We start from the raw sequence: 17,450 nt of genomic DNA on the forward strand, positions 1-17,450 counted from the left end.
CATGGCTCTGCGCTGTGTACTGCGCGGCTCTGCGCTGTGTACTGCACGGCTCTGCGCTTTATACTGCGCGGCTCTGCGCTTTATACTGCGCGGCTCTGCGCTGTGTAGTGCGCGGCTCTGCGCTGTGTACTGCGCGGCTCTGCACTGTATACTGCGTGGCTGTGCAATATACTACGTGGACATGCATATTCTAGAATACCCGATGAGTTAGAATCGGGCCTCCATCTAATAATCATAAGACTACAGATAGTGGTTTGGAATTGTGCTGTACTGTCACTTTAAGAGCTGATATTATCTGACAAAACTTGTGAGCTGATGTAGAGTTCATAGGCGTTGGCATAGTAACTGTGTCTGACTGCGCATATCAATGAGCTAATCAGCCAGGTGGCAGTTATTTTTAGAAATTGCCTCAGAAACCAGCCCATTATAAACGTATGGGACAATTTCCCTATTGAAACGCATTGAAAGACTTTTTTCAAACACAAATTGCGCAAAAACTACAAATCCGATCGGCACGAAAAATACTTAGCACACCTCTTGGGGACGCTGGCTTCGAAATGACACCTCACTGGAGTCTGTGAGTTTAGCGGTTCGGGCCGCATTACGTGCGGACTGAATAATAAGAATAAGAAGAAGTTTACCACGGTGGAATAACAGTATAGTGCTTTGTTCCAAAGCACTATAATAAAATATAAGAAATCGGATTACAATATGTTGCTTGAACCTAGGAGGTTCAAGCACCATAATAAGAAGTTATCCACGATGGAATAACAGTATAGTGCTTTGTTCCAAAGCACTATAGTAATAATAACTAGATGGGTATTTCCTGAAGGAACTACAGATAGTGCTTTGGAATGGTGCCCGGGCTGCCCCTGCAAGACTTTGACACTTGGGTGCCCCTCAGGCGGTCCGATTTGGTGGGTTGGGTCAATCTGGGTCTGATTTTGTGGGCGGGGTAAATCTAGGTCCGATTCGGTGGGCGGGGTCACTTTTGGTCCGATTCTGTGGGCGCGGCCACTCTGGGTCCGATTCGGTGGGCGGAGCCACTCTGGGTCCGATTTGGTGGGCGGGGCACCTTAGGGACCAATTTGGTGGGTGGGGTCACTCGGTCCGATTTGGTGGGCTGGGCACCTCAGGGTCTGATTTGGTGGGCTGGGCACCTCAGGGTCCGATTTGGTGGGTGGGGTCACTCTGGGTCCGATTTGGTGGGCGGGGTCACTCTGGGCCCGATTTGGTGGAAGGGGTCACTCTGGGTCCGATTTGGTGGAAGGGGTCACTCTGGGTCTGATTTGGTGGAAGGGGTCACTCTGGGTCCGATTTGGTGGGCGGAGCCACTCTGGGTCCGATTTGGTGGGCGGGGTCACTCTGGGTCTGATTTAGGGGGCGGGGTCACTCTGGGTCCGATTTGGTGGGCCGGGCCCCTCGGGGTCCGATTTGGTGGGCCGGGCCTCTCGGGTTCCGAATTGGTGAGCGGGGTAATCTACTATCTAATTGTCTAAGGGCACTTCCGTCCTTCTGTCTCACAACACCGCTACGTCATCATCTCGTGAGACCGCAATGCACTCTTGGGACCGGAGCGCGCAACAAGCATCGGGTACCGGCCACTCCAGGTGCAACAAGCATCGTGTACCGGCCGCTCTAGGAGGTGCAACAACCATCAGATACCGGCCGCTCCAGGAGGTGAGTATGTAACTTTTTTATTTTAATTCTTTTTTTTTTTTAACAGGGATATGCAGTATACTATGTGACTGGACAATATACTACGTGACTGGGCAGTATAACTACGTGGCTCTGCGCTGTATACTGCGTGGCTCTGTGCTGTATACTGCGTGGCTCTGCGCTGTATACTACGCGGCTCTGCGCTGTATACTACGCGGCTCTGCGCTGTATACTGCGTGGCTCTGCGCTGTGTACTGCGCGGCTCTGCGCTGTGTACTGCGCGGCTCTGCGCTGTGTACTGCACGGCTCTGCGCTGTGTACTGCGCGGCTCTGCACTGTGTACTGCGCATTCTGCGCTGTATACTGCGCGGCTCTGCGCTGTATACTGCGTGGCTCTGCGCTGTATACTGCGCAGCTCTGCGCTTTGTACTGCGCGGTTCTGCGCTATATACTGCGTGGCTCTTCGCTGTATACTACGCGGCTCTGCGCTGTGTACTGCGCGGCTCTGCGCTGTGTACTGCGCGTGTCCGTGCTGTGTACTGCGCGTGTCTGCGCTGTATACTGCGCGGCTCTGCGCTGTGTACTGCGCGGCTCTGCGCTGTGTACTGCACGGCTCTGCGCTGTATACTGCGGGGCTCTGCACTGTATACTGCGGGGCTCTGCGCTGTATACTACGCGGCTCAGCGCTGTATACTGCACGGCTCTGCGCTTTATACTGCGCGGCTCTGCGCTGTGTACTGCACGGCTCTGCGCTGTGTACTGCGTGGCTCTGCGCGGTATACTGCGCGGCTCTGCGCTTTATACTGTGCGGCTCTGCACTCTGTACTGCACGGCTCTGCGCTGTCTACTGCGCGGCTCTGCGCTGTGTACTGCTCGGCTCTGCGCTGTGTACTGCGCGGCTCTCCGCTTTATACTGCGCGGCTCTGCGCTGTGTACTGCGCGGCTCTGCGCTGTGTACTGCGCGGCTCTGCGCTTTATACTGCGCGGCTTTGCGCTGTGTACTGCATGGCTCTGCGCTGTGTACTGCGCGGCTCTGCGCTGTGTACTGCGCGGCTCTGCGCTGTGTACTGTGCGGCTCTGCTCTTTATACTGTGCGGCTCTGCGCTGTGTACTGCGCGGCTCTGCGCTGTGTACTGTGCGGCTCTGCTCTTTATACTGTGCGGCTCTGCGCTGTGTACTGCGCGGCTCTGCGCTTTATACTGCGCGGCTTTGCGCTGTGTACTGCATGGCTCTGCGCTGTGTACTGCGCGGCTCTGCGCTGTGTACTGTGCGGCTCTGCGCTGTGTACTGTGCGGCTCTGCTCTTTATACTGTGCGGCTCTGCGCTGTGTACTGCGCGGCTCTGCGCTGTGTACTGTGCGGCTCTGCTCTTTATACTGTGCGGCTCTGCGCTGTGTACTGCGCGGCTCTGCGCTGTGTACTGCGCGGCTCTGCGCTGTGTACTGCGCGGCTCTGCGCTGTGTACTGCGCGGCTCTGCGCTGTGTACTGCGCGGCTCTGCGCTGTGTACTGCACGGCTCTGCGCTGTGTACTGCGCGGCTCTGCGCTGTGTACTGCGCGGCTCTGCGCTGTGTACTGCGCGGCTCTGCGCTGTGTACTGCATGGCTCTGCGCTTTATACTGCGCGGCTCTGCGCTGTGTACTGCACGGCTCTGCGCTGTGTACTGCGCGGCTCTGCGCTGTGTACTGCACGGCTCTGCGCTTTATACTGCGAGGCTCTGCGCTGTGTACTGCACGGCTCTGCGCTGTGTACTGCGCGGCTCTGCGCTGTGTACTGCGCGGCTCTGTGCTTTATACTGCGCGGCTCTGCGCTGTGTACTGTGCGGCTCTGCGCTGTGTACTGCGCGGCTCTGTGCTTTATACTGCGCGGCTCTGCGCTGTGTACTGCGCGGCTCTGCGCTGTGTACTGCGCGGCTCTGCGCTGTGTACTGCGCGGCTCTGCGCTGTGTACTGCGCGGCTCTGCGCTGTGTACTGCACGGCTCTGCGCTGTGTACTGCACGGCTCTGCGCTTTATACTGCGCGGCTCTGCGCTGTGTACTGCACGGCTCTGCGCTGTGTACTGCGCGGCTCTGCGCTGTGTACTGCACGGCTCTGCGCTTTATACTGCGCGGCTCTGCGCTGTGTACTGCACGGCTCTGCGCTGTGTACTGCGCGGCTCTGCGCTGTGTACTGCGCGGCTCTGTGCTTTATACTGCGCGGCTCTGCGCTGTGTACTGCGCGGCTCTGCGCTGTGTACTGCGCGGCTCTGCGCTGTGTACTGCGCGGCTCTGCGCTGTGTACTGCACGGCTCTGCGCTTTATACTGCGCGGCTCTGCGCTGTGTACTGCACGGCTCTGCGCTGTGTACTGCGCGGCTCTGCGCTGTGTACTGCACGGCTCTGCGCTTTATACTGCGCGGCTCTGCGCTGTGTACTGCGCGACTCTGCGCTTTGTACTGCGCGGCTCTGCGCTGTGTACTGCGCGGCTCTGCGCTGTGTACTGCGCGGCTCTGCGCTGTGTACTGCGCGGCTCTGCGCTGTGTACTGCGCGGCTCTGCGCTGTGTACTGCGCGGCTCTGCACTGTATACTGCGTGGCTGTGCAATATACTACGTGGACATGCATATTCTAGAATACCCGATGAGTTAGAATCGGGCCACCATCTAATAATTATAAGACTACAGATAGTGGTTTGGAATTGTGCTGTACTGTCACTTTAAGAGCTGATATTATCTGACAAAACTTGTGACCTGGTGAGCTGATGTAGATTTCATAGGCGTTGGCATAGTAACTGTGTCTGACTGCGCATATCAATGAGCTAATCAGCCAGGTGGCAGTTATTTTTAGAAATTGCCTCAGAAACCAGCCCATTATAAACGTATAGGAAAATTTCTCCATTGAAACGCATTGAAAGACTTTTTTCAAACACAAATTGCGCAAAAACTACAAATCCGATCGGCATGAAAAATACTTAGCACACCTCTTGGGGACGCTGGCTTCGAAATGACACCTCACTGGAGTCTGTGAGTTTAGCGGTTCAGGCCGCATTACGTGCGGACTGAATAATAACAATAAGAAGAAGTTTACCACGGTGGAATACCAGTATAGTGCTTTGTTCCAAAGCACTATAATAAGAAGAAGTTTACCACGGTGGAATAACAGTATAGTGCTTTGTTCCAAAGCACTATAATAAGAATAAGAAGAAGAAGAAGTTATCCACGGTGGAATAACAGTATAGTGCTTTGTTCCAAAGCACTATAACTAGATGGGTATTTCTTGAAGGAACTACAGATAGTGCTTTGGAATGGTGCCCGGGCTGCTCCTGCAAGACTTTCACACTTGGGTGCCCCTCAGGTGGTCCGATTTGGTGGGTTGGGTCAATCTGGGTCTGATTTTGTGGGCGGGGTAAATCTAGGTCCGATTCGGTGGGCGGGGTCACTTTTGGTCCGATTCTGTGGGCGCGGCCACTCTGGGTCCGATTCGGTGGGCGGAGCCACTCTGGGTCCGATTTTGTGGGCGGGGCACCTTAGGGACCAATTTGGTGGGTGGGGTCACTCGGTCCGATTTGGTGGGCTGGGCACCTCAGGGTCCGATTTGGTGGGTGGGGTCACTCTGGGTCCGATTTGGTGGGCGGGGTCACTCTGGGTCCGATTTGGTGGAAGGGGTCACTCTGGGTCCGATTTGGTGGAAGGGGTCACTCTGGGTCCGATTTGGTGGAAGGGGTCACTCTGGGTCTGATTTGGTGGAAGGGGTCACTCTGGGTCCGATTTGGTGGGCGGAGCCACTCTGGGTCCGATTTGGTGGGCGGGGTCACTCTGGCTCCGATTTGGTGGGCGGGGTCACTCTGGGTCCGATTTGGTGGGCCGGGCCCCTCGGGGTCCGATTTGGTGGGCCGGGCCCCTCGGGTTCCGAATTGGTGAGCGGGGTAATCTACTATATAATTGTCTAAGGGCACTTCCGTCTTTCTGTCTCACAACACCGCTACGTCATCATCTCGTGAGACCGCAATGCACTCTTGGGACCAGAGCGCGCAACAAGCATCGGGTACCGGCCACTCCAGGTGCAACAAGCATCGTGTACCGGCCGCTCTAGGAGGTGCAACAACCATCAGATACCGGCCGCTCCAGGAGGTGAAGTATGTAACTTTTTTATTTTAATTCTTTTTTTTTTTTTAACAGGGATATGCAGTATACTATGTGACTGGACAATATACTACGTGACTGGGCAGTATAACTACGTGGCTCTGCGCTGTATACTGCGTGGCTCTGCGCTGTATACTGCGTGGCTCTGCGCTGTATACTACGCGGCTCTGCGCTGTATACTACGTGGCTCTGCACTGTATACTGCGCGGCTCTGCGCTGTGTACTGCGCGGCTCTGCGCTGTGTACTGCGCGGCTCTGCGCTGTGTACTGCGCGGCTCTGCGCTGTGTACTGCTCGGCTCTGCGCTGTGTACTGCGCGGCTCTGCGCTGTGTACTGCGCGTTCTGCGCTGCATACTGCGCGGCTCTGCGCTGGCTGTATACTGCGCGGCTCTGCGCTTTGTACTGTGCGGCTCTGCGCTATATACTGCGTGGCTCTTCGCTGTATACTACGCGGCTCTGCGCTGTGTACTGCGCGGCTCTGCGCTGTGTACTGCGCGTGTCCGTGCTGTGTACTGCGCGTGTCTGCGCTGTATACTGCGCGGCTCTGCGCTGTGTACTGCTCTGCGCTGTATACTGCGGGGCTCTACACTGTATACTGCGGGGCTCTGCGCTGTATACTACGCGGCTCTGCGCAGTATACTGCGCGGCTCTGCGCTGTATACTGCGCGGCTCTGTGCTGTATACTGCGCGGCTCTGCGCTGTATACTGGGTGGCTCTGCGCTGTGTACTGCGCGGCTCTGCGCTGTATACTGCGTGGCTCTGCGCTGTATACTGCGCGGCTCTGCGCTGTATACTGCGCGGCTCTGCGCTTTGCACTGCGCCGCTCTGCGGTGTGTACTGCGCCGCTCTGCACTGTGTACTGCGCGGCTCTGCGCGGTATACTGCGCGGCTCTGCTCTTTATACTGCGCGGCTCTGCGCTCTGTACTGCGCGGCTCTGCGCTGTGTACTGCGTGGCTCTGCGCTGTGTACTGCGCGGCTGTGCGCTGTGTACTGCGCGGCTCTGCGCTGTGTACTGCGCGTTCTGCGCTGCATACTGCGCGGCTCTGCGCTGGCTGTATACTGCGCGGCTCTGCGCTTTGTACTGTGCGGTTCTGCGCTATATACTGCGTGGCTCTTCGCTGTATACTACGCGGCTCTGCGCTGTGTACTGCGCGGCTCTGCGCTGTGTACTGCGCGTGTCCGTGCTGTGTACTGCGCGTGTCTGCGCTGTATACTGCGCGGCTCTGCGCTGTGTACTGCTCTGCGCTGTATACTGCGGGGCTCTGCACTGTATACTGCGGGGCTCTGCGCTGTATACTACGCTGCTCTGCGCAGTATACTGCGCGGCTCTGCGCTGTATACTGCGCGGCTCTGTGCTGTATACTGCGCGGCTCTGCGCTGTATACTGGGTGGCTCTGCGCTGTGTACTGCGCGGCTCTGCGCTGTATACTGCGCGGCTCTGCGCTGTATACTGCGCGGCTCTGCGCTTTGCACTGCGCCGCTCTGCGCTGTGTACTGCGCGGCTCTGCGCTGTGTACTGCACGGCTCTGCGCTTTATACTGCGCGGCTCTGTGCTGTATACTGCGCGGCTCTGCGCTGTATACTGGGTGGCTCTGCGCTGTATACTGCGCGGCTCTGTGCTGTATACTGCGCGGCTCTGCGCTGTATACTGGGTGGCTCTGCGCTGTGTACTGCGCGGCTCTGCGCTGTATACTGCGCGGCTCTGCGCTGTATACTGCGCGGCTCTGCGCTGTGTACTGCGCGGCTCTGCGCTGTGTACTGCGCGGCTCTGCGCTGTGTACTGCGCGGCTCTGCGCTGTGTACTGCGCGGCTCTGCGCTGTGTACTGCACGGCTCTGCGCTTTATACTGCGCGGCTCTGCGCTGTGTACTGCACGGCTCTGCGCTGTGTACTGCGCGGCTCTGCGCTGTGTACTGCACGGCTCTGCGCTTTATACTGCGCGGCTCTGCGCTGTGTACTGCACGGCTCTGCGCTGTGTACTGCGCGGCTCTGCGCTGTGTACTGCGCGGCTCTGTGCTTTATACTGCGCGGCTCTGCGCTGTGTACTGCGCGGCTCTGCGCTGTGTACTGCGCGGCTCTGCGCTGTGTACTGCGCGGCTCTGCGCTGTGTACTGCGCGGCTCTGCGCTGTGTACTGCACGGCTCTGCGCTTTATACTGCGCGGCTCTGCGCTGTGTACTGCACGGCTCTGCGCTGTGTACTGCGCGGCTCTGCGCTGTGTACTGCACGGCTCTGCGCTTTATACTGCGCGGCTCTGCGCTGTGTACTGCGCGACTCTGCGCTTTGTACTGCGCGGCTCTGCGCTGTGTACTGCGCGGCTCTGCGCTGTGTACTGCGCGGCTCTGCGCTGTGTACTGCGCGGCTCTGCGCTGTGTACTGCGCGGCTCTGCGCTGTGTACTGCGCGGCTCTGCACTGTATACTGCGTGGCTGTGCAATATACTACGTGGACATGCATATTCTAGAATACCCGATGAGTTAGAATCGGGCCACCATCTAATAATTATAAGACTACAGATAGTGGTTTGGAATTGTGCTGTACTGTCACTTTAAGAGCTGATATTATCTGACAAAACTTGTGACCTGGTGAGCTGATGTAGATTTCATAGGCGTTGGCATAGTAACTGTGTCTGACTGCGCATATCAATGAGCTAATCAGCCAGGTGGCAGTTATTTTTAGAAATTGCCTCAGAAACCAGCCCATTATAAACGTATAGGAAAATTTCTCCATTGAAACGCATTGAAAGACTTTTTTCAAACACAAATTGCGCAAAAACTACAAATCCGATCGGCATGAAAAATACTTAGCACACGTCTTGGGGACGCTGGCTTCGAAATGACACCTCACTGGAGTCTGTGAGTTTAGCGGTTCAGGCCGCATTACGTGCGGACTGAATAATAAGAATAAGAAGAAGTTTACCACGGTGGAATAACAGTATAGTGCTTTGTTCCAAAGCACTATAATAAGAATAAGAAGAAGAAGAAGTTATCCACGGTGGAATAACAGTATAGTGCTTTGTTCCAAAGCACTATAACTAGATGGGTATTTCTTGAAGGAACTACAGATAGTGCTTTGGAATGGTGCCCGGGCTGCCCCTGCAAGACTTTCACACTTGGGTGCCCCTCAGGTGGTCCGATTTGGTGGGTTGGGTCAATCTGGGTCTGATTTTGTGGGCGGGGTAAATCTAGGTCCGATTCGGTGGGCGGGGTCACTTTTGGTCCGATTCTGTGGGCGCGGCCACTCTGGGTCCGATTCGGTGGGCGGAGCCACTCTGGGTCCGATTTTGTGGGCGGGGCACCTTAGGGACCAATTTGGTGGGTGGGGTCACTCGGTCCGATTTGGTGGGCTGGGCACCTCAGGGTCCGATTTGGTGGGTGGGGTCACTCTGGGTCCGATTTGGTGGGCGGGGTCACTCTGGGTCCGATTTGGTGGAAGGGGTCACTCTGGGTCCGATTTGGTGGAAGGGGTCACTCTGGGTCTGATTTGGTGGAAGGGGTCACTCTGGGTCTGATTTGGTGGAAGGGGTCACTCTGGGTCCGATTTGGTGGGCGGAGCCACTCTGGGTCCGATTTGGTGGGCGGGGTCACTCTGGCTCCGATTTGGTGGGCGGGGTCACTCTGGGTCCGATTTGGTGGGCCGGGCCCCTCGGGGTCCGATTTGGTGGGCCGGGCCCCTCGGGTTCCGAATTGGTGAGCGGGGTAATCTACTATATAATTGTCTAAGGGCACTTCCGTCTTTCTGTCTCACAACACCGCTACGTCATCATCTCGTGAGACCGCAATGCACTCTTGGGACCAGAGCGCGCAACAAGCATCGGGTACCGGCCACTCCAGGTGCAACAAGCATCGTGTACCGGCCGCTCTAGGAGGTGCAACAACCATCAGATACCGGCCGCTCCAGGAGGTGAGTATGTAACTTTTTTATTTTAATTCTTTTTTTTTTTTTAACAGGGATATGCAGTATACTATGTGACTGGACAATATACTACGTGACTGGGCAGTATAACTACGTGGCTCTGCGCTGTATACTGCGTGGCTCTGCGCTGTATACTGCGTGGCTCTGCGCTGTATACTACGCGGCTCTGCGCTGTATACTACGCGGCTCTGCACTGTATACTGCGCGGCTCTGCGCTGTGTACTGCGCGGCTCTGCGCTGTGTACTGCGCGGCTCTGCGCTGTGTACTGCGCGGCTCTGCGCTGTGTACTGCTCGGCTCTGCGCTGTGTACTGCGCGGCTCTGCGCTGTGTACTGCGCGTTCTGCGCTGCATACTGCGCGGCTCTGCGCTGGCTGTATACTGCGCGGCTCTGCGCTTTGTACTGTGCGGCTCTGCGCTATATACTGCGTGGCTCTTCGCTGTATACTACGCGGCTCTGCGCTGTGTACTGCGCGGCTCTGCGCTGTGTACTGCGCGTGTCCGTGCTGTGTACTGCGCGTGTCTGCGCTGTATACTGCGCGGCTCTGCGCTGTGTACTGCTCTGCGCTGTATACTGCGGGGCTCTACACTGTATACTGCGGGGCTCTGCGCTGTATACTACGCGGCTCTGCGCAGTATACTGCGCGGCTCTGCGCTGTATACTGCGCGGCTCTGTGCTGTATACTGCGCGGCTCTGCGCTGTATACTGGGTGGCTCTGCGCTGTGTACTGCGCGGCTCTGCGCTGTATACTGCGTGGCTCTGCGCTGTATACTGCGCGGCTCTGCGCTGTATACTGCGCGGCTCTGCGCTTTGCACTGCGCCGCTCTGCGCTGTGTACTGCGCCGCTCTGCACTGTGTACTGCGCGGCTCTGCGCGGTATACTGCGCGGCTCTGCTCTTTATACTGCGCGGCTCTGCGCTCTGTACTGCGCGGCTCTGCGCTGTGTACTGCGTGGCTCTGCGCTGTGTACTGCGCGGCTGTGCGCTGTGTACTGCGCGGCTCTGCGCTGTGTACTGCGCGTTCTGCGCTGCATACTGCGCGGCTCTGCGCTGGCTGTATACTGCGCGGCTCTGCGCTTTGTACTGTGCGGTTCTGCGCTATATACTGTGTGGCTCTTCGCTGTATACTACACGGCTCTGCGCTGTGTACTGCGCGGCTCTGCGCTGTGTACTGCGCGTGTCCGTGCTGTGTACTGCGCGTGTCTGCGCTGTATACTGCGCGGCTCTGCGCTGTGTACTGCTCTGCGCTGTATACTGCGGGGCTCTGCACTGTATACTGCGGGGCTCTGCGCTGTATACTACGCTGCTCTGCGCAGTATACTGCGCGGCTCTGCGCTGTATACTGCGCGGCTCTGTGCTGTATACTGCGCGGCTCTGCGCTGTATACTGGGTGGCTCTGCGCTGTGTACTGCGCGGCTCTGCGCTGTGTACTGCGCGGCTCTGCGCTGTATACTGCGCGGCTCTGCGCTGTATACTGCGCGGCTCTGCGCTGTATACTGCGCGGCTCTGCGCTTTGCACTGCGCCGCTCTGCGCTGTGTACTGCGCCGCTCTGCACTGTGTACTGCGCGGCTCTGCGCGGTATACTGCGCGGCTCTGCTCTTTATACTGTGCGGCTCTGCGCTCTGTACTGCGCGGCTCTGCGCTGTGTACTGCGCGGCTCTGCGCTGTGTACTGCGCGGCTCTGCGCTGTGTACTGCGCGGCTCTGCGCTGTATACTGGGTGGCTCTGCGCTGTGTACTGCGCGGCTCTGCGCTGTATACTGCGCGGCTCTGCGCTTTGCACTGCGCCGCTCTGCGCTGTGTACTGCGCCGCTCTGCGCTGTGTACTGCGCGGCTCTGCGCTGTGTACTGTGCGGCTCTGCGCGGTATACTGCGCGGCTCTGCTCTTTATACTGTGCGGCTCTGCGCTCTGTACTGCGCGGCTCTGCGCTGTGTACTGCGCGGCTCTGCGCTGTGTACTGCGCGGCTCTGCGCTGTGTACTGCGCCGCTCTGCGCTGTGTACTGCGCGGCTCTGCGCGGCTCTGCGCTGTGTACTGCGTGGCTCTGCGCTGTGTACTGCACGGCTCTGCGCGGTATACTGCGCGGCTCTGCGCTGTGTACTGCACGGCTCTGCGCTTTATACTGCGCAGCTCTGCGCTGTGTACTGCGCGGCTCTGCGCTGTGTACTGCGCGGCTCTGCGCTGTGTACTGCGCGGCTCTGCGCTGTGTACTGTGCGGCTCTGCGCGGCTCTGCACTGTATACTGCGTGGCTGTGCAATATACTACGTGGACATGCATATTCTAGAATACCCGATGAGTTAGAATCGGGCCACAGTCTAATAATCATAAGACTACAGATAGTGGTTTGGAATTGTGCTGTACTGTCACTTTAAGAGCTGATATTATCTGACAAAACTTGTGACCTGGTGAGCTGATGTAGAGTTCATAGGCGTTGGCATAGTAACTGTGTCTGACTGCGCATATCAATGAGCTAATCAGCCAGGTGGCAGTTATTTTTAGAAATTGCCTCAGAAATCAGGCCCATTATAAACGTATTGGAAAATTTCTCTATTGAAATGCATTGAAACACTTTTTTCAAACACAAATTGCGCAAAAACTACAAATCCGATTGGCACGAAAAATACTTAGCACACCTCTTGGGGACGCTGGCTTCGAAATGACACCTCACTGGAGTCTGTGAGTGAAGCGGTTCGGGCCGCATTACGTGCGGACTGAATAATAATAATAATAACTAGATGGGTATTTCCTGAAGGAACTACAGATAGTGCTTTGGAATGGTGCCCGGGCTGCCCCTGCAAGACTTTCACACTTGGGTGCCCCTCAGGCGGTCCGATTTGGTGGGTTGGGTCAATCTGGGTCTGATTTTGTGGGCGGGGTAAATCTAGGTCCGATTCGGTGGGCGGGGTCACTTTTGGTCCGATTCTGTGGGCGCGGCCACTCTGGGTCCGATTCGGTGGGCGGAGCCACTCTGGGTCCGATTTGGTGGGCGGGGCACCTTAGGGACCAATTTGGTGGGTGGGGTCACTCGGTCCGATTTGGTGGGCTGGGCACCTCAGGGTCTCATTTGGTGGGCTGGGCACCTCAGGGTCCGATTTGGTGGGTGGGGTCACTCTGGGTCCGATTTGGTGGAAGGGGTCACTCTGGGTCTGATTTGGTGGAAGGGGTCACTCTGGGTTCGATTTGGTGGGCGGAGCCACTCTGGGTCCAATTTGGTGGGCGGGGTCACTCTGGGTCCGATTTGGTGGGCGGGGTCACTCTGGGTCCGATTTGGTGAGCGGGGTAATCTACTATATAATTGTCTAAGGGCACTTCCGTCTTTCTGTCTCACAACACCGCTACGTCATCATCTCATGAGACCGCAATGCACTCTTGGGACCGGAGCGCGCAACAAGCATCGGGTACCGGCCACTCCAGGTGCAACAAGCATCGTGTACCGGCCGCTCTAGGAGGTGCAACAACCATCAGATACCGGCCGCTCCAGGAGGTGAGTATGTAACTTTTTTATTTTAATTCTTTTTTTTTTTTTTTAACAGGGATATGCAGTATACTATGTGACTGGACAATATACTACGTGACTGGGCAGTATAACTACGTGGCTCTGCGCTGTATACTGCGTGGCTCTGCGCTGTATACTGCGTGGCTCTGCGCTGTATACTACGCGGCTCTGCGCTGTATACTACGCGGCTCTGCGCTGTATACTGCGCGGCTCTGCGCTTTGTACTGCGCGGCTCTGCGCTATATACTGCGTGGCTCTTCCCTGTATACTACGCGGCTCTGCGCTGTGTACTGCGCGGCTCTGCGCTGTGTACTGCGCGGCTCTGCGCTGTGTACTGCGCGGCTCTGCGCTGTGTACTGCGCGGCTATGCGCTGTGTACTGCGCGGCTCTGCGCTGTGTACTGCGCGGCTCTGCGCTGTGTACTGCGCGGCTCTGCGCTGTGTACTGCGTGGCTCTGCGCTTTATACTGCGCGACTCTGCGCTTTGTACTGCGCGGCTCTGCGCTGTGTACTGCGCGGCTCTGCGCTGTGTACTGCGCGGCTCTGCGCTGTGTACTGCGCGGCTCTGCGCTTTATACTGCGCGACTCTGCGCTTTGTACTGCGCGGCTCTGCGCTGTGTACTGCGCGGCTCTGCGCTGTGTACTGCACGGCTCTGCGCTGTGTACTGCGCGGCTCTGCGCTGTGTACTGCGCGGCTCTGCGCTGTGTACTGCGCGGCTCTGCACTGTGTACTGCGCGGCTCTGCACTGTATACTGCGGGGCTCTGCGCTGTGTACTGCGCGGCTCTGCGCTGTGTACTGCGCGGCTCTGCGCTGTGTACTGCGCGGCTCTGCGCTTTATACTGCGCGGCTCTGCGCTGTGTACTGCGCGGCTCTGCGCTGTGTACTGCGCGGCTCTGCGCTGTGTACTGCGCGGCTCTGCGCTGTGTACTGCGCGGCTCTGCGCTTTATACTGCGCGGCTCTGCGCTGTGTACTGCGCGGCTCTGCGCTGTGTACTGCGCGGCTCTGCGCTGTGTACTGCGCGGCTCTGCGCTGTGTACTGCGCGGCTCTGCGCTGTATACTGCGCGGCTCTGCTCTGTGTACTGCGCGGCTCTGCGCTGTGTACTGCGAGGCTCTGCGCTTTATACTGCGCGACTCTGCGCTTTGTACTGCGCGGCTCTGCGCTGTGTACTGCGCGGCTCTGCGCTGTGTACTGCGCGGCTCTGCGCTGTGTACTGCGCGGCTCTGCGCTTTGTACTGCGCGGCTCTGCGCTTTGTACTGCGCGGCTCTGCGCTGTGTACTGCGCGGCTCTGCGCTGTGTACTGCGCGGCTCTGCGCTGTGTACTGCGCGGCTCTGCGCTGTGTACTGCGCGGCTCTGCGCTGTGTACTGCGCGGCTCTGCGCTGTGTACTGCGCGGCTCTGCACTGTATACTGCGTGGCTGTGCAATATACTTCGTGGACATACATATTCTAGAATACCCGATGAGTTAGAATCGGGCCACAGTCTAATAATCATAAGACTACAGATAGTGGTTTGGAATTGTGCTGTACTGTCACTTTAAGAGCTGATATTATCTGACAAAACTTGTGACCTGGTGAGCTGATGTAGACTTCATAGGCGTTGGCATAGTAACTGTGTCTGACTGCGCATATCAATGAGCTAATCAGCCAGGTGGCAGTTATTTTTAGAAATTGCCTCAGAAACCAGCCCATTATAAACGTATGGGACAATTTCCCTATTGAAACGCATTGAAAGACTTTTTTCAAACACAAATTGCGCAAAAACTACAAATCCGATCGGCACGAAAAATACTTAGCACACCTCTCAGGAACGCTGGCCTCGAAATGACACCTCACTGGAGTCTGTGAGTTTAGCGGTTCGGGCCGCATTACGTGCGGACTGAATAATAAGAATAAGAAGAAGTTTACCACGGTGGAATAACAGTATAGTGCTTTGTTCCAAAGCACTATAATAAGAATAAGAAGTTATCCACGATGGAATAACAGTACAGTGCTTTGTTCCAAAGCACTATAACTAGATGGGTATTTCCTGAAGGAACTACAGATAGTGCTTTGGAATGGTGCCCGGGCTGCCCCTGCAAGACTTTCACACTTGGGTGCCCCTCAGGCGGTCCGATTTGGTGGGTTGGGTCAATCTAGGTCTGATTTTGTGGGCGGGGCCACTCGGGGTCTGATTTGGTGGGCGGGGCCACTCAGGGTCCAATTTGGGGGCCGGGGCCACTCGGTGCCCTTACTTTTCACACACGGGATCGGGGGTGCACTTACTTTTCACACACAGGACGAGAGGGTGTAATAGTCACTTTATTCTGATGTTTTACTTTGATAAATGATCATGTCCTAAAATGGACACCATACATTTGCATAGCTGCCATCTTTGGAAGGTCAAGTTGGGGGTAATGGAAAGTTCGCCATTTTTTCCTATGGGAATTTTTTATTTTTAAATGCAATTTTTAAAAAAACTACAAATCGGATAGACATGAAAAATAGTTAGCACACCTCTCGTGGACGCTGGCTTCGAAATGACGCCTCACTGGAGTCTGTGCGTGCAGCGGTTCGGGCCGCATTAATTGCAGAAAAAAACTGAATAATAAGATTTCCACGTTCGGATTACAATAATAATACTAGATGGGTATTTCCTGAAGGAACTACAGATAGTGCTTTGGAATGGTGCCCGGGCTGCCCCTGCAAGACTTTCACACTTGGGTGCCCCTCAGGCGGTCCGATTTGGTGGGTTGGGTCAATCTGGGTCTGATTTTGTGGGCGGGGTAAATCTAGGTCCGATTCGGTGGGCGGGGTCACTTTTGGTCCGATTCTGTGGGCGCGGCCACTCTGGGTCCGATTCGGTGGGCGGAGCCACTCTGGGTCCGATTTGGTGGGCGGGGCACCTTAGGGACCAATTTGGTGGGTGGGGTCACTCGGTCCGATTTGGTGGGCTGGGCACCTCAGGGTCTGATTTGGTGGGCTGGGCACCTCAGGGTCCGATTTGGTGGGTGGGGTCACTCTGGGTCCGATTTGGTGGGCGGGGTCACTCTGGGCCCGATTTGGTGGAAGGGGTCACTCTGGGTCCGATTTGGTGGAAGGGGTCACTCTGGGTCTGATTTGGTGGAAGGGGTCACTCTGGGTCCGATTTGGTGGGCGGAGCCACTCTGGGTCCGATTTGGTGGGCGGGGTCACTCTGGGTCTGATTTAGGGGGCGGGGTCACTCTGGGTCCGATTTGGTGGGCCGGGCCCCTCGGGGTCCGATTTGGTGGGCCGGGCCTCTCGGGTTCCGAATTGGTGAGCGGGGTAATCTACTATCTAATTATCTAAGGGCACTTCCGTCTTTCTGTCTCACAACACCGCTACGTCATCATCTCGTGAGACCGCAATGCACTCTTGGGACCGGAGCGCGCAACAAGCATCGGGTACCGGCCACTCCAGGTGCAACAAGCATCGTGTACCGGCCGCTCTAGGAGGTGCAACAACCATCAGATACCGGCCGCTCCAGGAGGTGAGTATGTAACTTTTTTATTTTAATTCTTTTTTTTTTTAACAGGGATATGCAGTATACTATGTGACTGGACAATATACTACGTGACTGGGCAGTATAACTACGTGGCTCTGCGCTGTATACTGCGTGGCTCTGTGCTGTATACTGCGTGGCTCTGCGCTGTGTACTGCGCGGCTCTGCGCTGTGTACTGCACGGCTCTGCGCTGTGTACTGCGCGGCACTGCACTGTGTACTGCGCATTCTGCGCTGTATACTGCGCGGCTCTGCGCTGTATACTGCGCAGCTCTGCGCTTTGTACTGCGCGGCTCTGCGCTATATACTGCGTGGCTCTTCGCTGTATACTACGCGGCTCTGCGCTGTGTACTGCGCGGCTCTTCGCTGTGTACTGCGCGTGTCCGTGCTGTGTACTGCGCGTGTCTGCGCTGTATACTGCGGGGCTCTGCACTGTATACTGCGGGGCTCTGCGCTGTATACTACGCGGCTCAGCGCTGTATACTGCGCGGCTCTGCGCTGCATACTGCGTGGCTCTACGCTGCGTACTGCGCGGCTCTGCGCTGTATACTGGGTGGCTCTGCGCTGTGTACTGCGCGGCTCTGTGCTGTGTACTGTGCGGCTCTGCACTGTGTACTGCGCGGCTCTGCGCTGTGTACTGCGCGGCTCTGCGCTTTATACTGTGCGGCTCTGCGCTCTGTACTGCGCGGCTCTGCGCTGTGTACTGCGCAGCTCTGCGCTGTATACTGCGCGGCTCTGCGCTGTGTACTGCGCGGCTCTGCGC

The sequence above is a fragment of the Ranitomeya variabilis genome, chromosome 3 (assembly GCF_051348905.1).
Source record: "Ranitomeya variabilis isolate aRanVar5 chromosome 3, aRanVar5.hap1, whole genome shotgun sequence".
NCBI lineage: Eukaryota > Metazoa > Chordata > Amphibia > Anura > Dendrobatidae > Ranitomeya > Ranitomeya variabilis.